The sequence below is a fragment of the Columba livia genome, chromosome 1, assembly GCF_036013475.1.
Source record: "Columba livia isolate bColLiv1 breed racing homer chromosome 1, bColLiv1.pat.W.v2, whole genome shotgun sequence".
Classification (NCBI taxonomy): Eukaryota; Metazoa; Chordata; class Aves; order Columbiformes; family Columbidae; genus Columba; species Columba livia.
In genome coordinates, this window is record NC_088602.1 from 24,734,709 (window position 1) to 24,760,958 (window position 26,250).

The 26,250-nt window shown below is 40.8% G+C and overlaps 1 protein-coding gene across 3 annotated transcripts in view; it reads left to right on the top strand.

The window, feature by feature from the left end:
* The first annotated feature begins 4,441 nt into the window (after window positions 1-4,441).
* The window catches only part of FRY (FRY microtubule binding protein), a 235,033-nt gene continuing 213,224 nt past the window's right edge, over window positions 4,442-26,250 (top strand). For 2 of the 3 annotated variants that reach the window (XM_065051454.1, XM_065051440.1), the window contains exon 1: window positions 4,632-4,772. The gene's annotated coding sequence lies outside the window, so the exon portion shown is untranslated. Of the gene's footprint in view, window positions 4,605-4,631; window positions 4,773-26,250 lie in introns of those variants that run through there. The other variant, XM_065051450.1, reaches the window with a different exon arrangement.

Genomic DNA, 26,250 nt, shown 5'->3' on the forward strand with positions numbered 1-26,250 from the left:
TCAGTGATTTTTCCAGACTTTCATTTCAAGCATGTTTCCCTGTTCTCTTGGAAACTGAGAGACGAAGAAACCAAAAGAACCCAAACAGCCATTGTGTATCACTTTGTCAATGTACAAAATCCCTTCCCATTAAAAGTTATGCTATAACATTTCTGTTACCTGCAGCTTCCAAATCATCAAAATAAGCATTTTTAAAACCAAAAGATGCAGATGCAAAACGTTTAAAACCTCCAAGTTCCTACTCTAAAATATACTGAGCTTTATGGAGAGCTTCCAGACAAATTGTGTCATCTTCAAAAGCGTGCAGGCCATTTGATTAAATGACAGCCCAGCTCTAAGCCCTTCAGCCAGCATGCACACCTTGTGTGTAATCATGGCAGGCTGGGAAGTCAGCCTTCAGAATCCTTATAAGCACACAGGCATTCTAATTTGCTTGCAAGGGACTTGGGTACCATTACTATTATGAAGAGCTGCCACTGTCATTATATAAATAAAAGAAGATAAGGCCAAAAGAGTTCAGATACTGCATCCCCTTCCTCTTCTATGTGATGACCCTTGCACAGATTTCATTTCAGTATTTCCTCCACACCAGCTTGTCTCCTTTATAACTTCTCTTAACTTTCTACTTCATACCTTTTTGTCCTGGTACCTACATTCAGCCACCCATTACTTTTCCCCACTATATCCCCACAGTATCTTCCTCTTTACCTTCCTTTATTGTTTCTTCTTCAACATATTTTTATTCCTCTTCTTCCCCCATATACTCATTTCCTCAGCCCGTCTCCCTCCATCCTCTCTATCATTCCAATCTCTTTCCAAACCAGCCTCCTGTTCCCTGTAGTTTGTTTCAGTGCCCTGTTTCCTCACTTCTAACAGCCCCTTCCTGCTTTTTGACAGTCTCTCCCTTAATTTCACTCACTTTCATGAAGTGCATATGCCAACACCCTATAGTCCTTCATCACTGCACATTCCTTCAACATAATGTTCCTGTCAATTCACTTTTTCTCTCTCAGCTTAGGCTGCTCTTGGCTCCCAGCAGCTTGTTCTAGCAAGGGTTTTATGAATTACTGAATAGATTACCTGATAGCTAAAATGCTAACATAATCACCTCTCACTCTTTATTTCTTGTGTTTGTAAAAAAAGCTGATCATGTTTTATGGAAAGGATGGCAAAAAAACCCCTGCATGATGACCACCTGCATTCGAATAATGAGATTTCCTAATTAAGTGAACAATTAAGATAACAATACCTGAAATAAGATCATCCTAACCCCATCTGAAATCATTCTAACACACAAAACAGAGCTAAATTCATGAACACCCAACTATATCCTTCTGAGATATTTTAAAACACTCTTGATGTGAAAATCTCACAGCAGAGGCGCACTTGAGTCACACGCAGATAATGCTGGCCCTTTTCCAGTCACTATCTAATGCATCATAACTTGATAGCCAACTCCCTATTTGTGTCTGCTTCTGGTATTTGTCAAGGGACGCAAGGGGTTTCAGTATCTTTTCAAGAAAGTCAACTATTCCAAAGAGTAAAGCATTTTGTTGGCATATCCCACTCCTTCCACACCCAAAGGACGTGATGGGATAGAGTCACCTTCTACAGGAAGCCACTGGTTTTCAAAACTGATTTCTACAAAGATTAGAAAAGGAGATTTGTTCTAACCTGTGGCTTTAAGAGCAATTCTAGTTAAGTGTTACTTCAAATCTGGCTGCCCTGAGGATGAGTGGGCTCACCCAATACTTTCTCAGTCACTATTTCCCCGATGGTCCTGTTTTTCCGTCAAGCATAGTAATCTTCTCCCAGTATGCACAACACAATCAGGTTTGTAGTGGCTCAGCTGCCCTGGTTAGTGTACTCTAGGGAATCACCCGAGATTTAACTTCGTGCTCACACTATTCATTCTTGGAGATTAAGATTGTGTATAACCTTTAAATACTTGGATCCCAGTGGCTTTTGAAAGTTGTATATGTTGAGATTCAACTGGGCTTCTCATGCAAACTTACACCCCTACAAAATTCCAAGATGCTTTCCAAGAGCCTCATCTCAACCTACAAGGTGGCACAGCTTGCAAAGACATCATAGGTGTTAGAAGTAATAGCAACACTTTTCCTGTATCTCCTCGGAATACCCTTCTGTTTCTGCTAATTATACTTTACCTTCATTAATTAATTGTTACAAAGGTCAAAGTCTAACATGAAGACACTGATTTTTCTCATAAAATAACCCCCAAGACAGAGGTCTGGGGAGATGAGATGGCTTCAAAACAAAACAAATATTTGACTTCCCATATAGAGGGATGCAATGAGTAATATCATAAGGCTGGGAAAACGGAACAGAAAACGTAAACTCACAATAAGGGGAATGCTGGTGCTCAGGTGTAAGTATTTATCATGTGGTTTTCCTACAGAACATTGAAGATGACATTTTAGGGAAGGCTGGAGCACTGAATTAGCTGGTGGTGTAGAAAACACAGTGTCTTACCTCCTCACTCTGAATGTATACTAACTTTGAGCATATAACCCTCACAGGAAATGTATGAGAGAGTTCTAACTGCTCTGACATCAACCCAAATATCTAAGAGCGTGCATCACAGAACACTGCGCAGCACTAGAAGGCAGGAAAAGGTCTGTTACAGTGCTCTCCCCTAATAGGTCTGTGCTGCCTGGCAGTAATGCGCAGCACAGATGGTATATGGATGATGTATACACATCAATACCTACTTTTTCATCAGCCTGTGACACCCTGCTAGATACATCCTTGCTGGATAAAGAATTCCCATTCATAATTACTCTCTGAGATTCAAGTGCTTTAATTGCAAAACTAATTGCTATGAGTTATGTGAATATACACTTTACGTCACACAATAATTCAGTTGCCATAGAGGCATCTAATTGTAATTGGGCATATGGTTTATAATGGATACCAAACTAACATTAGTCATATACAGTCAGGTTTTACCCTGGAATCAATTCCAAATGATGTGGGGCCTATGCGATATTTTGTTATTCTGTCCTTTTGTCAGTGGGCACACACTGCAAACAGCTTTTGAAGCCTTTGCCAGTTTGACAGGTCAACTGGAGAACTGGGATAAAAGCCTCAAAGTCACGCTGTTCTTTCAAATTTCATGAGAATTCTGAGAGAAGTAGAAGAGACACTCCAATTAGCGTCTCCACTAATTAACGTCGCCACTAATTTCACAGTTTTACTTGAGCCTTTTAATAATTTGGAAAGATTAATGACATGTCTCTTGACCAGCAGCTCTGCACATGAAAGCCAGCCCGGCATACACGCAGGAGGAAAGAAATACAGGTGACTTTGGCAGGAGGGGAGAGATGCAGAAGACTCAGTGGAAGAATAGGAGGATAAAGAGCATCCCTCCCTAGGGCACAAGGCCTAAACAGCTATGCTGTTCAAGAACAGTGTGTTTCTCATACGAAAAAGACACCAAGCTGCTCTTACAAGTCTGTTTCCCCAGAGTGGAGTAGAAGTTGGCATACATTTTAGTATCTTACGGCTGACAAACTTTTTACTTCCCAAGCCAACACATTCACCCTTTTAAGAACCACCAAAAGGTGAAACTTCTCTGTATTCCCAGCAATGCTTCTTGGCATTTTAAAAAATAACCTGAGACAACATGAATGTGTTAAAGCCTTTCTGGTTGACTACTTTCGCACACACTGTCCCCTTGTAAGTTCCCTGGCACTGCACACTTAACCCCCACCCTTCACCAGTTCCTCGTTGCTCACACAGGGAGCAGCCCATGGAGCCGTCTCACCGGGATGCCTCTCGGCACCTGAACACATTCCTGCTCTGCTCCTGCTCCTTTCCCAACACGGAGCAGAGCACTCGCTGCAGCTTCTCCTTTTTCTGCTTTGTGATTTCACTTAACCCTTCTGACTCATTTTAGCTCCACACCCCAACTGGCATTTCATGTTAAGCCCTCCTTGCTGTCAGGTACCACCGGCACTGCACGTTTCCCTGAAAATCTCCCATTTTGCTCCCTTTGATACTCTCAAATTTTGCTTCGCACACCGAGCGAGCGGCTGCCGACACTTGCTGCTTGCCCTTGGGGAGAACGGCGCAGGGATCGTTTAACACATCGCCGCGACCCGTTCCAAGCGCCCGCCGCTGCCGGGGGAAGCCTCTCCGGCCGGCTCGCCGGGCCTGCGGCCGCTCCCGCCGCCGGCAGCCGGGCTCCGCAGCCCCACGGCCGGGGCCTGCCCCGCCGGCCGCCACTTCGCTCTCCCGCCCCACGCCGCGGAACCTCCTGCCGCCTCCTCCATGCAGAGCGGCGCGGTGCCGCCGGGCTCCCCCGGGGCCGCTTCGCCTTCCTGTCGCGCCGCCCAGGTCGCCCCGTGTTTCCCTGACGAGCAGAACGCGGCCGCACCCGCACCCTCCTCACGCTCAGCCCGGCCCACCGCCCCCTTCGCCGCTCGGGGCGTCCCGGCGGGGAGGAGCCGCCCACCCCACCCCACCCCACGCAGAGACCTCCGGGCGGGGCGGCGCGATTCCGCCGCTGAGTGGGACTGGCCGAAGCCGCCTCCGCCTTCCCGCTCCCTCGCTACCCTCGCGGCGGCGGCGGTAGGACCCAGGTGAGAGCGGGGCGGTGCCAGGCGCCGCTGAGGGACGGCCGGGGCGGTTGCGGCGGCGGCCGCTCCCGATCGCGAAGGAGGGGTCGGGCGGAGGGAGGCCGGGCTCAACTTGACAGGAGGGAGGGAGCGAGGGAAGGAGGCGCCGGTGGCTGCGCTCGCCGGGCGCGGGTGAGTGAGCGAGCGAGCGGGCGGCGGCGGGCGCGGGGAGGGGAGCAGATGGCTGAGGCGCGGCGCGTCCCCGGCGGCCGGCGGGCGGCTGGAGCGGGGGGACGGCGCTCGGCCGCGCCCCGGTGACCGAGGGGAGGCGGGGACACCGGGCGATCCCCGGCTCCGCTCCGGGGCTTGCGGCGGCGTCTCTTCCCTCGCGGCCCGGAAGAAAGTTTCGGGGATGCCGGTGGGGTCAGGGGTCCCATTCCCCTCAGGCGCCCGCTCGCGCCCCTTCGCCTGCTCCACGGAGCCCGGCTGCCAGCCGGCGGTCGCCCACCGTGCCGCCGCCTTCGCTCGACGCCCGGTCGGAGACAAAGCCGCCGCCCCACCTGCCACCCCGGCCCCTCTCCCCGCGGCGCGCAGGGGACCCGGGGCCGCTGTCCTGTCAGCGACCGGCGTGTGGGGACACACCGACCCGCTGAACGCCAGGCAAACTTATTTTTAGACGTGCCTCCTATCTCAATGCCTCTTAAAAATAGCACAGTCCTTATTTAAGGAGTGGGAAAGAAAGTGGATCTGGAGGCCTCGTGGTGGTTTGGGTTTGTTTTTTTTTTAAAAACCCTTTTTTTTAGTGAAAAACAAATTGTTTCAGTGATGTAGGCAACTCTGGGCCAGTTAATATCCACAGGTACATGCTGGATGTTTTTACTGTCTCTTCATTAAGGTCACCCCATAAGCACATGAACAAAGGTCCTTGTGGCTTTGTCCTCCACAGTGTCTTCAGCGTGAAATCCAAGGTCTAATGTGCGCACACACCTGGTTGATGCAAGACTTTTTATAGGATGACTCGAGCTTTTTTGATCTGTTGTTTTCTTCATTTTCTGTCCTGTCACTTCCCTCTGGAATGCCTGCAACATGTGGGCGATGCGGGTTGAAGGAGTGATAACGACCAACAAAAATCAGTACTGTTTATTATTTTTTAAATGAACCTTGTGCTTTTGTTTTAGCTGCTGTATCTCAGCTGATTCTAGTGACAGAACTACCATAAAATAAAATTGTGCCAAATATATAATATAATTTGTACCAATATTCTGGTCACGATCGCTCACAGAGGAGAATTTTGATTTTTTTAGAACCACTACGAACATGGGAGACTTGTGTAAAGTGTAAATGAAAAAAGTGTGTCTCCAATAAGGAGAGGAATTTTAAGAATAAAACATCAAATTGTAGAGTACTTTAGACTGGAAATGACCTCAGGGTGTCATCTAGTCCTTCCCCCGCACTCAGAGCAGGTCAGGTTGGATCAGGTTGCTCAGACCTTGTCCAGGTGAGTTTTGAGCCTCTCCAAGGATGGAGATTCCACAGCCCGCTCTGGTTGTGGTTGTGCCAGTGTCTGACCACCTTTGTGGTGAATTTTTTTTTCTCTTCATCTAATGGCAATTTCCCATGTTGCAATTTGTTTGTGTTTCCTCTTGTCCTGGCACTGTGCACCTCACATCCGTCCGTGGGTGATTGTAGCCATATGCATCCAGAAGTAGTTCTAGAAGCTGGCACAAACCATGCTAATATTTTGGGTCAAAGGGCCATGACATCGTTATAATTGCTAGATTTCATTCTCATAAATTGGAAATTTATTCTTCCCAAGCATTTGCTTAACATTTCCTATTTATTTGAGTGTGGTTAATAGCAGATTAGCATTTAAAATGCATAAACACTTTATGAAGACTGTTTGGTGTTTTTTTTAATTAAATAAATGTCTCAATTTACCCATCTCTGTCCATTGGCCTTGCGTTCCTTAACCTGAATTTGAGACAGTTTGCTCCCAACTTTTGTTAGAGTCGTTTTACCATTGACAGTGTCATATAGTCTCCTGAAATGACAGAGTCTCCTCATTTTACTAGAAGGAAAGCTTTTTGGCTTTCATCTTGAAATAGATTTTCCTTGGGAAGGCATGTGCCTTGAACAATAGAGTACAACCTGTTATTACTGGGAAGTTGCCTTTGTACTATATAGGTGTTGTTTAATGTGCTGGAGAAGCCTTGGCTGATATTTATGATGCTGTTGGTGTGCCAAAGAGGTGGGCACCTTTTTTCATTCAGCAGAAAAACAATAGTTGTTTTAGCCTGTGCAGAATAACAATCTGCATGTTCTTCATTGTGACACATGGCTGCCAAAATTACTTCTTTCTTAATTTGCCTAAATTCTTGGATGCTGCTGATAGCATTTCAAAAGCAGGAGAATATATTTGCAATGTGATTCATAGCATGTCACTTCTGGACGTGTCTGGGTAGAATTTCAAAACATTGGTATGATTCTGCTTAATAGCAAATGCTTCTGAATAACTTACGCTTTCCATTAGAGCCATATCAAATAATTTATTAGAAGCTGTTTGAATGGCTGGCTGAATGGCCCTGAATTTGATGATATTTGGAATCGTTTGATAAATAATTTAACTTACTTTTCCAGATAGCATCTGACATTTTATAATGATGGGAACACCTGACAGTTACGCTCATCAGCTTGTATTAAGTGTAGTGGGCTTCCACTCAGCAAGAAACCAAATGTATGGCTTTTGTTGTTGTTTTTTATTATTTTATTTATTATTGTAATGCCTGTGTGAGTTTTAGATATTTTGACATGCATAAGCTTCATCTGTAGGCTCACTGAACTCTACGTTATACATGCAAGATTTACAATTATAACTCTGCTAATATTTTAGGACTTTTAAAATGGTATTTGCTGTTTCAAAAGTGGACTACTTAGTTTGTTGATTTTTTTCCCAATCTGTATTAATCTCCTGTTAGCATGTCATTATAGTAAAATAAATAAACAAATGGCATATTATGTTTCCATATAATAAAACTTTCTGAGAGCATTTAAAGGCTTTATTTGATTTGACGGTATTTGAGAATGATTTGCATAGTTGCTAAAACAGTTTATCTTGAACTGTGAAGATCAGAATCTTGGAAGGGGAGATCACAATATATCTGCAAGCAGACCAGGATAGCAGTGATTCATGTAATAACTTTCAGTCTGATTTTAAACAAGAACATAAAACTGGGAATGCACTTGTTAGACTCATGAATGGTTTGCTTATTGTGGTGTGTTCAGAAAGGCTGTCACGAGCTTTAACGTTATTGTATAGGATAGAATTTCATAATGCAGCTCAGACGCTTTCAGTTTTATGGCCTGGAGGACTGAATGTTGGAACTGATGAGCTAAATTAAACCTGGGGTCTGTGACAATGACTAATACCAGATGCTTCAGAGGGAATTGCAAGAACAAATGTGAGATAATTTGCATCACACGTCCAGGGTTAATCCAATGCTTTGTAGTTTGGAATTGGCTTAAAACCCAAATAATGGGTAATAGTCTCTCAGATGTTATTATGCATAATTATGAAAATTTTGTTGCTGATATAAGTAGCCACTTTAGTTCTCAGGCTAATTTGGGGGCAGCTAGTTAATGCAAGGGTATTTTTTTGCTTGCCTGATGCCAGACTGCTTACAGACTCAGGCCAAATTTACTGATTTTTTTCCACTAAATTCAATGATCAGCACTACTGTGACATTTGGGAAAAAAAAAGATGCTTCTGCCCACCATGATTACACTTTGAACTGCAGTGGTGACAACACTGACCTGGGTGTGAAACCCGCCCAGTTGCGGATTCATTTTCTATTTGTGTTGGAGCAAGGTCTGGAACAGCAGTTTCTCCTCAGGGAAGCTAGTTTGTAGGATGGTCTGAGGTGTGTATTTCTCAGCTTTTCCTCTGGAACTGAAGCAGAGACTGGGCCCATGCTTGCTAGTTAGGTCTTTTGTGTTGGACTTGTGAAGTTTGTGTTCTAACAGCTGTCCTAGTGAGTGTCTAAGTATTTTATATATAAACAGCATCAACAAACAAACAACAAAGATGTCTGAAATGACACTGATGCTTATTTGAGCCTCCTGGGCTGTGGGCTTGATTTTAAAGGGGGGGGGGGGGGGCGGGGAGAAGGGGGAAGAACATTGTGATAGTACAGTCTGCTTCTGAATATTGTTCAATTCCATATCAGTATCATCTTGAATGTGAGATGCGTATAATCTCATATTTACCTTACAGTGTGTTCCTGAATACTGTTAGATTCCCAATGTTGATGGCTTCTGGTAAAAATAAGTTGTGTGCTATGTGAATATGTATGTATGAACATGTCGAAATAATACATGGTAGAATGGTACCAGTCAATATTGTTTAGTAAATACCTGTGAACCTAAGCATAGATTTCATTATGGTATTGCATAGGAATTTCTGCTGTTTTTTCTGAACTTCGTAGTCTTTGCACGTGGCCCTGTGGAGGGTTTTGAAAGGTTTACAGTTTGCTGGTGAAATTCTGCAGTACCTTCCGCGAGCTCCTGACAGACTTCACGCTACATTTGAGGACTTACGTGTTTTTGAGCTTTGAAATTGCACAGACTGCTGTTCCAAAGCAGTGTTCCTTCAGATTCTGTGTGAGGTGGGCTGGATGGCTTTATGTTTCTTTTTTCTAGAAAGAAATCCATGACTTATATATACCAAACTGGCCCTCAAAGGAGTACCATTGGCTCCTGCTCGAGGGTTACCTCTCCCAGCCTAGAAATCAGTAGTCTGTTGTGCTAATCCCACAGCAGCTCCACCAGTTTAAGCGACTGGTTGCTAGTATTTGTACTAACGTGTCATCAAAAGCCATTTTCCACAGAACACTCTGTGTTCACAACCCGACCACTCCTTCTGTTCCGTGCTGGCAGCATCACTGCTGCAAACATCCCTAGCAGGAGCCTGCTATAGATGGCAGTGTCAGGCTGGAGAAATGATGGGAGAATTTTTGGTGATTACAGTCAAACGGGGTGAGAAATAAATTTAAAACCTAGATTTCTGTCTCTGGTAACTGAAGTGTTATTTCCCAATATACTCTTTGTAAAATCATGGCTTTTATTAACTTTTTGTTATATTATCTGTGTCAACCAAGAAACCTCCTTACATGTTTTAGGCAAATGTTGAAAAGCATAGAGATAAAAAATGCAGTACATGTTCACTCTCGTACTTAAGACTCAGTTCTTGAAAATTTGTACTTCAGATTCTCATGAATCCTTCATCATATTTTTAAGTGAGCTGGAATGAACAAAGCATATGACAACATAAATAGCGTCACTAATGTCTATAAAATATTAGCCTGTGCTTCATGGTAGAGCATTTTGGTTTATTTCAGTTATGTAAGAGCACAGATAATTAGAGTAGTTTGAAGGAGTTTAAATGCAAGTGTCAGTCATCATTGTAAATGAGTGAGGGATAGGATGTGGATTTATTTTATTCTTTGCATCATAGCAGGCGGTTTGTCTTGGAGCAGAAATTGCAAGGCCTCCCGACCAGGCCAGGCCAGGCCAGGACATCCAAATCTGGCATAGGATTCCAGGTCAGAGCATCTCTCCGAGTGAGGCTGGAACTGTTTTATATGCTACATATGTCAGGGAGCAGGAGACATTTGGCAGTGCTATAGGATATTGCTGTCTTCTGAATGGAATACTAGGGGTATTCTTAGATAGGAATTGCTTTTCAAAGATAGGCTCTTTGCACAACACATCTCTGAAAAATAAACTTTATCTCAACTTGTGGAAGGCTTCATTTGGGACAAAGCACCTATGTTTATTCACTGCGGGACTTCCACTGTGATCATCGTAGGTGTACCTCATGAGTTGTATAAAAACAACACAATGGAGTTTTGTTTGTTTTTAGGGATGAAATCAGCTACTACTTCCTTTCTATTACTTTGTATTTTCTTTCAGATGTCTTTAGTAAAAAGCTAATTCTATGCAAAGGCAAAATTAATTTGAATAGATACTATTGTTCTTTGGAAAAAAATGCTATGTAGTTTTGTACTTAGTACAAAGAAAATACAAACCGATTCTTCCAGAAAGCAATCTGGTTTTCTCTTACAGTAGAAGCAGGTGTACTTGTGGAGAGTGACAGCCTCTCTGCCTGCCTTTAACCTCTGTGCATGTCATGAAATACCACAAATGACCCTGCAGTTAGTGTTGGCACTGAGGGTAAAATGATAGACAAGTAACGTAACAATTGTTTTTGATTGTACTGTAGCAGTGTAGACTGTTCTTAAGTGGGTAATTCCATACATTGCTTTTTAATAAGTAATTTGTACAGACTTCACAAAAATCATCAGTCTTTCCTTTTTTCTCCCAGTGTGATGAGTTTTGAAACCAATTAGAAGGAACCTGTATGCATTATCTTAATGAGAATCTGTTCTGGTTAGTCTATACATGCAATTTCAACTTGGTTATTATTAAATGAATATTTGCAAGTACCTTAGAATTCTACATTTTATATACATAAAAAGTTGTACGCATTGCTCATTTGAGATGTTTGTAGCAATACATGTTCTGAGAGGTTGCTTTGGCTATTAAAAGTTTCATTAGACAATCTTTGAAGATTTAAAATTAAAAATAAAATAACATTTGCAGCTTTCATATTGTATTTGCCTACTTCTGTCTCCTAATTAACTGTGATCATCATTAACAGCAAGCCTGTCCTCCTGTGAAATCTGGAGCTAGTAAAGCTCATTTGCTTACAAATTTTTATCTTAGGATTTATCTGATGTTTATGTTTTACTGTGGTACAATTTCTTTCCATGTGTGCCCTGCTAATGTGTATTTGATGTGAATCCACACTCCAGCCTTTATCTCATTCAGGGCATTTATTGGAGCTGCTCATCAGAAGCTTGTTCTTCACTTGGCCATCTGTTTCCCTGAAGCATATAGCAATTTAACTACCTTTGAGCTTGCTATCCTGTCAAAAATCAGTAATATCTGCCAAGCGGTTGAAAACTGTTGGGAGGGGAGGAAAGAGATGTTCGCAGCCCTCGTGATCACATAAGCTTCTTAGCATTAGCAAAGCAGACCTGAAATCTGTATTTTAATCATTCTGAAGCACTTGGGATTCTGATGCTCTCCTTAAAGAGACATGTCTCAAAAAATAAAATTGTTTGTCTATGAGGAGTTTAAAACATGTTCCAAAACCAGATAGTATTTCTTGAAATTCCTAGTGCCAACAGGAGACTCCTAAAATGCGGATTTATTTTAAATAAAATATCAGACCCTCATTTTTAAAAGTTTTTTTCATAAATTCTGTGTTTTCATGGATATTTTGAAAGCAATAATAGCTACAATTTATTTAAGCAAGTCATTTTGATGAGCGTACATCCTACAGCTTAGTATCCTGAATATCTTTGCAAGAGTTTGTGCAAGGAGTGTAGAGTCATGTGTGGGATTGGGGCATCTGTCAGAAAGAATACCTTTAACATATACTGTAAATTTAAAGCTCCTGCTCATCCTGTTGAAAATACTTGTGGCATCACATACTCCAACACAATGTTTCACTCAGTTTAAGTAGAGATGGTTTTTGTGATATGTTATTTCAATTCTGGCCTGTTGCAGTGTCATTTAGCAACCTTGTCTAGAAGTCCTATTACAGAAGTCATCTTGAAATTAATCCATACCATGCGAGTAGGAGATTATCCCATAACAAATGACAATTGATATCCTGTTTCTTTTAAGTGCAGAAAGAAGAATAGAAAATGATTTTCTGTCAATAATTGTTAATCCCAATTAAACCTTGTAGCACTCAGAAATGCGCTATTGGTATTGACATGCTGTATGTTCTTAATAGTTTAGTCTTACTGTTTAAACAAGAGATGAGAAGTGGAATTCTGAAGAGAGGAAAAGCAAGGATTGCAAAAATAAATGTAATTTCTAAGTTAAGGAAAATGGATAGATTGATGTGAAGGCATTGAAAGGGGTGAGATTTAGATAGGGATGGGATGAATGGAGAGCATAATAAAGGATGAAGGGGAGAAATTACCATTTATGGGAGCAGAGAAATGAGGGCAAGTAAAGCCTTTTGAAAATCAGCCGTGTCCCAGCTGAAATACAGTGCATAACTCCGCACCTGCTATTTGAACACATTCTTCAAAAGAGTCCGCATTATTCTATTTCATGTCAAGCTGACTTTTTGAATAGTTTCTCACATTTCATTGCACACTTTGTTAGCTGTAACTACTTTGCTAGTTGTAAATCACCTGGGACTGATTCTTTGCTCTTCTCAAGGTTTGCCTATTGAGAAGAAAAACTAGAAAACATTTTAAGTCTGGGTAGTCAGTGTCAGAACCACGTGAGAATTTTGCAAGGCTGATTTTCCCTGTTTAGGGACAACACTGGAGGCTGTAATGATGACTCTCTGTCACCACGTAGGCTTAGGAAAGTCACGCTGCAGTGATATTTCTTCCCCGGTCTAAGCATGGCAAGCAAATGGACTATGGCTATTTACTGTAGTCTCATGAGAACACGAGTAGGTGCCCTTCAGAACAAAAATAATTGTTGCTCTTGCAGTTCATAAAATGCTTACTAATGTCATCTTGGAAAGTATAAATACATAATTTGTTACCATTTTTTGTATACATATGGTATCTTGTTTTCTAGATGGAAAATGCTGCCATCATAAAAGAGAGAACAGCTGCATATATATTTAGCCCTGATGGTTGTCTTTTGGGTCAGCTTGAACGTTTCTGAAAGGAGGAGGGGAGGGCAGTTACCCTCAAGGAAGGTCTGATCCAACTGGAGCAGTTTCCAAGGTGGAACCAAGGTGGGGAGAGAGCCAGAAGCTGCAGCGCAGGTAGAGGTTGGGACACAGCGAAGCGTCTGCCTCCAGCAGCAGTCAGGCCTCAGCGGCTGCTTCTGTACCGCTGTGTGCACAGGTCAGGACCTGGACGTGATGCTGAGCTGACCTCTGCCTACACCAGCCTGTCAGAGAGAATGAAACCAGACCCAAGGGCAGGTGTGGACATGTATCAGAAGTAATGGGGAAATAAAAAGTTGGTTTTTAGAGAGCTAAAGCTGTACAAGCTTATGCAAATACCAGTTTGTTAGTGACGTTATTTAGAAGAAGTTCTAAATGATTTATTACTCCTTGGAGGAGGTTATGTGGATATGTTTCTCTCTAGGAAGCGGCTGAAGATTGGTGGGTTGGAAATAAGGTCCTGAGGAAAGAACAGTTCCCACAAGGGTATAGTTACGGGTTAGGTTTGGTTTTGAGCTTTTTAAATAGTGTCAACTGGCGACAAACCAGCTTGGATTCCTCTCGTACGCAGTTATATTGCTTAAGGTTCCTGGGTTTTGTATTTTAATAAAGTACAACTTCAGAGACCAAAAGCTGTAGTTTGGGTGGTTCTTTTCTTATTCTTCTCTCTTATATATCTATTTTTTTAAATGACCTCACATAAAAATGGGATGGGGAAACAAGACTGTTCCATCTGAAGTCTGTATTGGGTTTCAGCAGTGAGTGCTAGTGCAATTTACACAACTATGAGGCAAAAAGGAACAGCAAAGAACATATTCTTATCTCTGGCAGATTGAACGGTGCACAAAGTTCTGCACAAATACAGATATTTAATATGGTGACATGACTGGCTTTTGCCAACTTTCCACTATTTTTTGGGGTGAATTTACAATTTAAATTTATAAGCCTGTTTAAAGAGGTGTGGCTGGTTTTTTGTTTGATTGTTGTTTGTTTGGGGTTTTTTAAGTGTTGTTAATTATAAAAATGGAAAAGACTAAGATTGCCCTAATGCCCATGGTTAAAGTTATTAGTGGAGGGAAGCACACTGTGGGAAGGGAAGGTTGCTGTAGCTGTGTTTTTTTCATTATCTGTAAAGTAGTTTCTGTGCTGTCTTTCTCCTATCTCTACTTTCTTTCTTCTGCCTTGTGAGCGTTGCTGTGGACTCCTTTTTAGCTTAATAATTCAGGTTTAGCAATTCGCATGCTAACACCTAGCTTTGAGGTGTATGGCAGCAGTATCCAAGGTCCCGCTGTTCAGCAATGAGTCTCCATTCTTGGAACAATCTGATCATGTTCCCCGTGTCTTGGGAGGACTCACGTGCTGCCTTCAGGACTCTAGAACAATCTGTGAGTGGTGAAAGTCTGATGGTGCTGAGGCCAGTCAGTCCATCTGAGAAGCAGCAGTATTCAAATGATATCTGAAGCAACCTGTAATATTATGACTCTGCTTCTCATTTCTGCTGCTATTAAAAGGTGAAGGAAGAATAGATATATCCTTAATGTGCCATGTAAGCCTTATGTGAGTGATGTCGTGGCAGGTAGTTCTTTATACATAGTTTGTGCATCTGTGGAATTATTACAGTAACAGTTATAACAGGTTGAACTTATAGATTAATGTTTTATTATGTCATAGGAAATGTGTTTGAAAAAGTGAAAATAGTAAACCTGCTACCTGTTGTTACAGTACTGTGATACTGTGCTGGGTGAAAAGTTAGTACACTTGCAGGTGGCAGATTACTCTGTTTCCTGGAAATTACAGAATATTCTGAATAACTGTGTTGTGTGAAATTCAGTGTTGACATATATTAGGAGCTGCTTCTTCAACAAAAGAAATAAAATAAATCTACACTGTTGAGACACCAGAGTAAATATTTATCTGTATTGATGGCTTAGTAGGTAAGAGAGGCCCCATTTTTTTTTTTCCTGGCCCAAATGTATGAATTAGTTGTCAGCAAACACATGAAGATCTCTGTTTATGTACAGCCATTTGCTGTCTCAAAAGAGAGCAGAAATAGAAGTCACAGACTGACAACAATGATAAATACGCTTTGAAAAACCTTCCATATAAAGCAAGTTTGAGAAGATTGGCACTTTTCAACTTTTTCCACTTAGAACTATATGCAGAATACAGTCTTTATGAGGAAAGGGAATTGTGTGTTCTGTCTACCCTTTTGGACGGAAGAGTAAAGACTGAGTAATAAAGTCAGAAAACCTCAAGTATGCAAGAAGTTCTTTTTAGATGGTGTGTCATTAGTTTATGTAATTAACTGACAAAAGCATCTGAGTAGTGGGAAGATGCTGATATTTCTACAACAAAAAATCAGATGCTTAAATGAAATATATGCCTGCAATATATAAATACAGTATTTTTGAGGTCCTGCTATAAATCCTGGTGTTCCAAAATATAAGCAAACTAGATGGAACAACTAAAAAGACACTTTCCCAGTCCAGAATTGTCCACTGATGGATTTCTTGCACCTTCTGTCAAACCATCTGCTACAGGTTAATGAGCAGACAGTGTGCTGGATGAGATAGAGCGCTCGTATGAGCTATTTTGATAGCTCCCGTGTTCCTTTCAGTGGGAACTCTGTGATTAATGAAGCTTAGAGTTAAATTTTTGAAGGACGGGGGCGGGCAAAGTGTTCTCTCTATGAGCTTCCGCACTGCAGGATGCTGTTGACAGAGAGGGGTGATGAACCCACATCGCTGTTTTAGAAGCATGTTTCAATGTTTTGTTATAAGCCTTCGTTTAGCAGCAGAACATCTTAGGAACCTCTGTCACGTGCCCATGGGAAGTAATGGCTGAATCAAGAGGAGCGGAGGGTTGTTCCTGTTTTGGGCTGGAGGGATCTGCATAATTCCAGACATCATACATCACTCGGTAGTACAGAGCAGATATCGGTGCTGGAGCTACAGCCTCAATAGAAGAAATACCAGCTTCATTTTGCCATCTACCTGAGATCTCTCTCTGCAGAGGCATCACCGTCACCTCTTAAGAGTTTCTTCTGCTGCAGTTCTGCAGATGATACTGCACAAATATTTTTTTCTGCTGGTGACAGTCACAGATGTTGTGTTTAAAGCTGCATACAGAATAGCAGAGAAAGTAGTTAGTTAGTTAGTTAATTACAACGTATGACCTCTTGAGGTATTTTTAAGTATGCTTCATCGAAGTATTTGTGAATGATCCAGTTTTACTTTGTAACTTAATCATTCTTGCATTCATCAGGATTTAAAAAGGTTACCGGTGCCATTTGGTCACTGTTTAATGACTCCTATGAGTACTGGTGAAGTATGAGCTGCTGTAAGTATCAGAGGTCCAGACCCAACAACAGTAGGGTGGAAGTGACCAGTGTCCCCGTGTGTCACCATCAGCGCTTGCAGCACTGCCGTGGCTGCCCGCTCGCTGGACCTGCTGATGGTCAGAGCAGAAGCGCGTTGCTGAGCACTGGTGGCTGCTGCAGGGACAGAAGAGCAGCGATGCAAAGGGTGCTCGCTCGTCCTGCAGTACCTGCTAAAACAGTGTTATCAGCTGTTGGACTGAGCCTGTGTTGGCCTATCAAGACTCCTTGCTGGAATCTTTTGCTAAATTACATTTTCTCTCATTTAGACAATAATACTGGCATTTTGCATGTAGGTCAACAATGCAATTCTCTTCTTTTGTTTGACTATTGTTTTTCAGAAAGGGTTGGAGAGTGAGCATGCCCAGATGTTCCTCACCTCACAGATACACTGTGGGCTTCTTTGCTAGGAGCAATTCCTATGGCTTAAAATTTTTGCTAAAACAACTAGCACCTATTAATTATGCCACTGCATGAAAATTCACAAAGTGAAAAACCATTATGGTCACATTGGAACAGTCTGTGCATCATGCCCATGCATATTGCATTAATAACCAAACTTTGGAGCTAATTAATTTTTCACACAATCTGATATTCTGGCTGTTATTTATCTGTATGTAGTGAACTTGCCCAATGCAGTAAGTGGTATGCAAATAGTGCACAAACTGAAAAAAGAGCTATGGCTACTCCTGACAGATCAACCTATTTCAGTCCATGTCCCAGTGTAACTTCAGTGACTTCATGTTTTCAATGTACCTACTTTCAGTAAACCGACCAACTTAGTTTACACAGCACTCAAAGAGGGCAAGAGCTGTTGCAGTTCATTTGTCATTCGTCATGTCCCATAGCTGTGCATGAATCCGTGGAAGTCAAAGGTAGACTTGGGGCCTTCCTGCACTTGATGTTACTGGGTTATGATCTCCATTTCATAACTGAAAAGGCTCTGACATCTCTCTGTAAATACTTATTTTTACTCTTATATTTGTGGGGTTGTCAATAAGACCAAGAAGGTGAAGCTGCTGATCATAGGCATTCTGGTGACTAATTAATGTGTAATATTGTATAATGCAACTCTGTAGGGAGTCTCCTTATTTTTTACACAAAATATAACCTAATTATCTAAGACTGATCTGTTGAAATCTTTTTCTCTCCCTCTCTACCTGTCTATTTACTAGCTTAGATACTTTAAAACATTTGAGTTTTCTGAAGCATGTCCAAATTCCTTCAATATTTGGGGAGAGGGGAACAGATGTAAAGGTCTTAAGTAGGTTCTCTGTCCCAAGCAAGACCATGGAAAGGGTAACTGCAGTTTCACCCATATGAGACCCGTTTCCTTCTCAGCTGACGCTTAGGGACCAGGATTTGCTGCAGCATCTCAAACAGCACTACATGCTTGTGGGTGGGCAATTGAATCAAGCCCCTACTGCCATATTAGAGGCTGTAGAACTGTTAAAGTGTCTCAGAGCTAGAAAAATCCTATTAATTTCTGATGTAAGTCCTCAGAAATATCTGGAGGGAAAATATTAAGGTCATTAGATGCATATGGCATTAGATGCTTTTAATGAGACTAGGAGCATGATTAAATGAACTTTTAAGAAAGAGGCTGCTATACTGTAATTCTTTTAAATTTGTCTGTATCCTTACTGCTGCTGGAAGGAGCAATCCCACTCAACATTACTGAGTGCATTAAGCTTTAAAACCAATTTGGGCCGCATCCACTCTACCATTACAAGTAATCTTTTAGATCAAAAATGTCTTAAAATTTGGAGTGTAGTTGTATCTATCTTTGAATAGAGAGTGTTGCTATTTTTAATGAAGTTTGAGCCATTTTATTTTGATTTATCTTCCATTTAATCTTAGCAGTCAGAATCAGGAGATACTGCAGCCAATAACCCTCTGGCCTTTTTTGTTTTCAGTTTAAAAGATTTGAAAACCATTTGTATGTTAATATGTAAAGTGCAGACTATGGTGGGACAGAAAGGTCGGGTGGGTTGTTAATCTAGACTTTTTTAATAAAGATTGAAAATAAATCCACTCTAGCTTGCTTTGTTTGACCTCACTCTTCTGAATATCAGCTGTAGAATATTGCTCTACAATTTCAGCAAAAGAATGTCAATAGTGAGTTTTCATCATGCTATATATGATATCCCTGTGGATTTTGTTGCTGGTCAGATGGAAAAATACGTTAGATGGGAAAATAACCCATTTCAACATAGTCTTGTTTAATATTCATCATACAAGTCTGACCACTTAAAAAGATTGTTGAGACTTAGCTGGTGGTCAAAGCGAAAGATAACAAACATAGCATTTTTTTCACATAACAAAGTCAAAATACCCAAGTTTGTTCAAGGAAAGATTTTCAAGTAGCAGTTTATTTTATTTACTGTTACTTTAAATAATCATTTTCTTGTCTAAAGAAGTATTTTCCATATTTTTAATTAACTTGATCTAAGTTTTATGAGGAGGCTTAACAATAAGGTCTTACTTCAGGATGCTGATAGTTTTCAGTACTTCCAGTAGAAATTTGTTAATATTATAGTTTCCTGTGGTTAGGCTTTTATAAAAAATCCTGCTGTTTTTGCTTAAATAATTACCATTATAATTTAATTTGGAGGTATAATTTATGTAGGTCTGCTTATACTGTTCTCCTTCTGGATCAAACTAGGAGTCTAAACAATTGCAAGTTCAAGCTCTGAAACATCATTGTCTTAATTTTATGCCATAAAAAGCCGATTAATGCAAGATGTGTTTCAGCCATGCCCTATTTATGGAATTGTTCACAGCTTGTATTCAGGAAAGTGACTGAAGTTTGAGGAAGAAAACTTTCTCCTCTGTGTAGTATCCATCTTATGATTGGTACCAAATGTCGAGACCAAGGACGATGGCATGTGCACAAGTGCTAGTTTAGTTCTATCGATAAATTTCCAGCAGTGTTTCTACAGAAGTGTCATAGGAGACATTCTCACGTTAGCGTATGATGCTTTTTCTCCTCTGATATCACTTGTGAAAGCTCTCTGGTGGGCACTGGGATGACTGCAGGGTGTTGGGGTCGGTGTGGTGGGCTCCAGAGCAGGCTGCAGTGAACAGCTTTGTGTTTGCCAGGTGAGCCTGGCTGGCTGTGACACCGGCTCTTCAAACTATCGTAGTCATACCAAAGGACTGTTGTTTGTTTTCTTTACCCTTGCTGAAGTACTTTCAAATTGTACTGTGATCTAAGAGTACTACACTTCATTACTGGGGTTGCAATTTGTCTTTCTGCATAGTGCAAATTGTGTGGCTTATATGTGAGGGCTGAGAATTGGCTCCTGAGGTCATTTGTTGTACGTGTTATCTAGCACGTTAATGAAGAAATTGAATCAAGAGCATAAGTTTTGCCCTGTGTGTGGAAGACAGTCAAGAGTATGAAGTTCCTCAGCAAGCTTTGAGTAGGTTACTGAAAATTAGTGACTTAGCCAGAGCTTGAGCAGGAGCAAAGAAACTGAAGCAGGAGGAGTTGCAGCGTGTTCAGCTGAACTGAATTCTAAGTGTAATCCTAATGCCCTCTGTTGCTGATGGCGCAGCTTCTGATGTCCAAAAAAAGTACCACGTACTGAAGGCCGGTGGTTTCATATCTACATATGGAGAATTATGATTAACCACGTGTATTGTGGGTGTGTGTATCACTAGGGCTGACTCACAATACAGTATAGAGGTGTGGTGACCTTGTCACTGATGGATGGGAAAAAGTGTTTCAAAAAGTGTAACTAAATGCATTTTTCAGTGGTATTTAAGGCTTGCAGATTTCATAGGCTGGACTTTAACATCATCCCTTACTGGGAGCTTCATGTTTTTCTGTGCTTGAGCCTGATTGTCAGGGAGTAGCAGGATGAGGTTGCTCTGCAAGGGAGACCAATGGCCACCAAGGGTGACAACAAAGAGCATAGCCCCACACTGCCAAACAAGAAGAGAGGAGCAGTCTGGTGACAGGATCCATGGTTGGCCAACAGCCCCATTTTCCAGACAGGCCTGTAGTCACAGAGCAAGGCCGAGGTGAAGTCAGCTGGCCGGGGCAGGTGGCCGGGTGCAGGCACACCGGGAGTGCGGCTCAGGCAGACACCCAGGACAAGACTCGGAGCTTAAACAGAGCTCACAAGCAAAAGAGGGAAACCACCAACAAGGCTTTTAATAGCACTTTCCCACACGGCTCTTCTCCCAGCTCTCTGGCAGCAGCACAGAGGAGTGAGCCGTGCGCACAGCCAGCAGATCCCCAGGGAGGGTGGAGAGGTGCTGCCCGGGGCCTTGACGCTGACCTTCGAGGATCGTGGCTTTGCCTGGAGGAGGTAGCTTCAGGCAGCTGTGCTTTCTTCTCTTGCATTCTGGCACATATTAATTGACAACTATGAGGCTGTGAAAATCCAGTTTGCTTCACAGTGTACCCTATTACCTTCACAGACTCTGAAATGTCTGATTTTTTTGAGTTTTTGTGGTATGATAGCTTCTTCAGAGCCCTTTTTTGTTTTAACTGTGGTAAAAATAATTAGTGTTTAAGAGAAATATCATGCAGGTCATCATTTTAACAAGGACAATGAGAGAACAATATTAAGGACTTATTGAGAAGGGCCAGCAGCTCTCTGTGTATCACTGTTTCTGTGCTGGTAACACTCTAGTTAGATTTGTACATATTAAAGAAACCTTAGAAATTGCTGCCAGGGTGATAATTAATGCTGTGCTCAAAAGCACAACTTGAATCAGTGCTCCCTGGAGACCCAGCAGAGACAGCACAGGTTGAACACCTTTGTGAAAAAGCAAGTGTGAGAGCAGAGCCAACAGGAAATGTTCACTGTTGGGCTTTACAAGCTGAGGGGAGGAACGATGCAGTGTTAAGGTGTTAAAGATGTGTCTTTTGGGTTAACGAGATACATGAACCATCCTTACAAACCCAATATGATTGTGCGATGGAACAGTGAAAGGAAGGCGGGAATTAACACGACCCAGAGCATCGGGGAAACACCGGAAATAGATGTGAAGAAAAAGTAAATTAAACAGAAAGAAGAAACTCACTGGAGGGGACAAACAGCTGGACCAAAAGGTGCTAGAAATAGATGCATTTATTTTGAGAAGATGGAAAATGATACGTGTGACAATCCTGGAAAACATGAGGGGAAAGAAAACATTGAGATGTAAATTGCATCTTCTGTAAATTGCATAGCACCAAGAAGACTGTCAGATATGAGAACATTTTTTAATTAAGGTACTTGCTGAAAACAAATTATTTAGTCTTAATAGTGATTTTAAAATTTATAGTTTTTGAAAGATGGACCCTTTCCAAACTTGCATATCGACCATAGGACAGGTATTGGTATTGCATCCGAAAATTAAATTCCATTCTGAATTTTACTGGTCATAACTCAATATTTCAACTTACCAGTAAAAGACAAACTCACTAGTTCTTAGAAAAGTTACTGTCTCAATATTGCTAAGCAAATGAAGGTTTCTTGATATCCTGAAAACTGTGTGTGGTTCATGGTGTAATAAGAGAGACATGTCTACATTCGTGGTGCAATAAGTAGAATATCAAGTAATGCAACAGCTAAATCTAATATTAGTTTACAGATTCACTGATAAAGGCTAGGAAGTGAAGAATAGTGTTGCCATGGTGAAGTCTATACGATAAAGCACAAGAAGAACAAGCTAGTGAATAATTGATACGTGTCTAAGATTAGAAACGATCATTTACAGTGTGCTCTTTGATATTCATGCATGCTTTTTGCTTTAAAAAACCTCAGAGAAATGCATTAGCATAGACTGTGACAGGTTTTTGCATAAAGTTTTAAGCAAAGTACCGATGGCTCATGTGTGAGAGAACACGCAGATATACAGTTACTGCAGTGCTAAGATTGAGAATTCAGGCCTAAACCAAAACGTTCAAAACTGGAAGATTTTAGCATGGGCTGTGTTTGGCCAGGCTACATGTATTACTTTATGTCTTTAAAATATAACAAAAATAAATAAGAATGTGTGTCATAGGATTCAGTAAGACAAGTTATAACCTTGTGCCTGCATGCTCACTTCCTTCTGCTTTTAGCCATATAAAAGAGTTCTAAATTTAATTTTTAAAGCCTTAGTTTGGAAATAATTTAGTAAGGTGTCTCCTAGGCCATCTTGAATTAAGGAACAGTACTTACAAGTGTCCTGATAAACCTTAATGACATACTTTTAAAAAACAGATAAAAATCTGACTGCAGTTGAGAAGGTATCTCTGAGCAAAGTAATGGAAAGCTGTTTTCTGGCATAAACATCGTAGATCTGCTGGAGAAATGAACTGCAGGCATCATGCCTTTATAAACAGTTTTGCTTAATAAACGTGTCATTTATTTTTATAAATGTATGATGGAAATCAGTGAACATACAGTCCAGCTGCACTGTAGCAAACTTGTTGTAAATTCTTTTTTAGCAATCCCAGTAGCAAGAGCTATTTTTCATTATTAATTAGTCCCATTAAAATAAACAAAATGCATGCAGTTGGATCACATACAGCAATCCTGAGGCTGGGGGTGGTTTTTTTTTTCTGCTTGAAAGCTGAATGAAATTATTTAGGGAAAAAAATTGACTGATATAAAGTAATCTCTCTATTAATATTGTGTGTTTAATTTCAATTTTTTTTCACTCTTTCAATGCATCAAGTTGGCAAATCATCTTATAGTAAATGCCTCATTAAAACAAACAGCTCTTCATGTTCTCTAGGGTAAGTTAAGTTATATCCAGGTTATGACCATATATTTAGAACTTGAAAAAGGATGGATCAGAATGAAATCAAAACTAATTCAGTAGTTACTGTGAAATAGTGATGGCAAATATCAGGGGATAGGCTTGAGAGATGCCTTAAAGGATGGCAAATATCAGCATCAGGTTCAATTTTAGTTAATTTACTGCCTAGAATAAGTCGGGAGTAGCATACAGCTCCTAAGAAAAAGTTCAGATTTATATTCCATGATGAGACACTTGATTCCCTTCATTAACTCCTAAAGCTGCACAGGCTTGCTTCACGTTTTTCTGCTCACAAACAGGCAAATTGCCAGTAATGGTTATCAAGACGTGCAAGCTGAGAGGAAAAGGAGAGGGGTTGTCTTTCTTAAACGTAGTAGGGACAGAAGATCATAGAGATATTAGATACATATCAAAATGATCAGTGTTTTTGTCAGCTGGTTGGTAGTATGCTTAAATATCCCTATTTCCCACAGATACACATATTTAAAGACTGGGTTTTCAGATTTTTCAGATTTTTTTTTTGTCTATCCCAGAACTGAATCAAATGTAAAACTTGCACTGGTGTTTTATACATTGATGGCTTTATACAGACCAACCGTGGTCTATGTAGAAGAAACTGTATTCAAAACGTGTATGTTTTTCATACTTGTATTATATGCACAATAGTTTAACAATGGTTTTGTACTGAACAAGAGGGAGGTTTGTGTTGTGCCTGAAGCAATGACCCATGTATATGCAGTAGTAGTACTTTGTAGTGTCCTCTTCAAGATCTTGATACAGTTGTTTGGTGGAATGGTTGTGTTTCTTCCTGCGTTCTTCGGTCAATGTCACATTGGATGTTAGAAAACAGCCTTATTAATTGCAAAAAAGGGTAGGATTTTCCAATACATTGAAGGTCTCAGATACACATGACATTGGTGATGACAATTTGACAAATGTACCTTTGAGAAAAGACTTGCAAAATTTATTTTTGAGAGAGCTAATAACCATCATTAACCTCAAAATGGAGAAGCACTTATCTTTCAGCACAGCCCCATAATTAATGGGAGACTCTTCAGTGAACAGCAGCTGTTGTCTGGGCCTTGTTTTCCTGTTCGTCCCTTTGAAATGGAAGTTAGAGAGCTGCAAAGGTTCCCCTCGGGATGTTGGTGGTTCCTGGGGCGCCGCAGGAACCAGGACACGGTTTAGGCAGCAGAGCTGCCTTTGCTGTGACCGGTGGGTGCTACACGGTGGTGTGAAGCTCTGCTGGGTGGAGCTGACCTGGGCTGGGGTTTGCGGTCTACTGGTCACTTAAAATTGTGTTATAAAATTATACACAGCAAAGGAAAGCTCTGTTATTGCATAAACACTACAGACAATTATTTTCCTTAATTAGCTTTTCAGAAATTTTGAAGCAACGTCTTGGAAAAAATTGCAGCATCAAAGCCTGTTTATGTGCATAGACCTCCAACAAAGGCAAAGGGGTATCTTCTTTTCAATGGGTTGGTGAAGCCTGTATTTCAGCTACCTGGTATTTGTGGTTTTTCTGTTATATTTCCATGGAATTTAGATTGTTTTTTCCATGCCTTATTTCCCATATGGGTTGCTAAGCATCAGTAAATTAATTCTATACATGATACTGTTGATGATTTGCATACAGGAAAACATTAACATTGAAGTTGCATGCATTTGTTAATATTTGTTTACATTATTTCTTTGTAAGTGTTTTCTTGCAGAAAAGCTGATAGTGCTGAGTATTGCAAAGCACAGATACCATTTCCCCCAAAATAAGACAGGGTCTTATATTAATTTTTGCCTCAAAACATATTTGTTTTTTACATGTATAGCTGCCTGGACACTATTTCAATTGACTTTTTTAATGAACTGTAACTAGGGCTTATTTTTGGAGTAGGGCTTATATTTCGAGTGTCCTGAAAAATCATGCTAGGGCTTATTTTTGGGTAGGTCTTGTTTTGGGGAAACAGGGTATTCTCAAGTTTCTCTGTCAAAACTTGAAACTGTATTATGTAGTTTTTCCACCTGTTTTTTAAACAGAGTGATAGACATTTGTCAGAGGCTTCAGAAACAGATTTGGATCTTCCTCTGAGCACAGTGCAGAAGAAGAATGCATCAAGGGCTCTGCTCACTATTAATACTTCTGAGAAAAGAATGTTTAGTTGAGATAGATGTTCATCTTGTTTTGTTAGTGTAAGTTTTGAATAAAGTGATCTCTACTTAATTCTGAAGCAGTTCACTGGCAACATGATTAACAATAGTTTATTGTATAACCAAAGAAAGCAATATTGATTGCAAGTATAAAGGCGTCCTTAGAGATGCCTTCTGAATTGTTTAGTTTTCCTAAGTGAAGTAATCTTTTAAATAATTTTGCAATTTTTTTTTAATTCATCTATTGTTTTGGCTGTCTTCATGATTCTTATTCTGAGTTTGGTTTTGATATCATCATATACATGAAAGCTAGAAAGTGCAGTCACTAAAGGTATTATTCAGAACGCCATTATTATCAATTTGGGCACCCGGATTTTGCGTTTGTAGATTTTGTAGATTACTCATATGTAGAAACTTTGGCTCTAATAATTGAAAGTGTTTACTTCACATTGGGATCAGTATTTCTTTTTTGTCTTTTTTTCAGCATTAAATATGTTAACAAGTAAGTGGGCAGCAAACTGATCAGTATTCCAAACTGAAGAAGTTACGTGCTACTTCTGTTAGTCTTTCTTCTTAATTATTCACTCTGAAGGCCTTTATATGTAAAGGCATAAAAAAAGGATAAGTCAACTGTA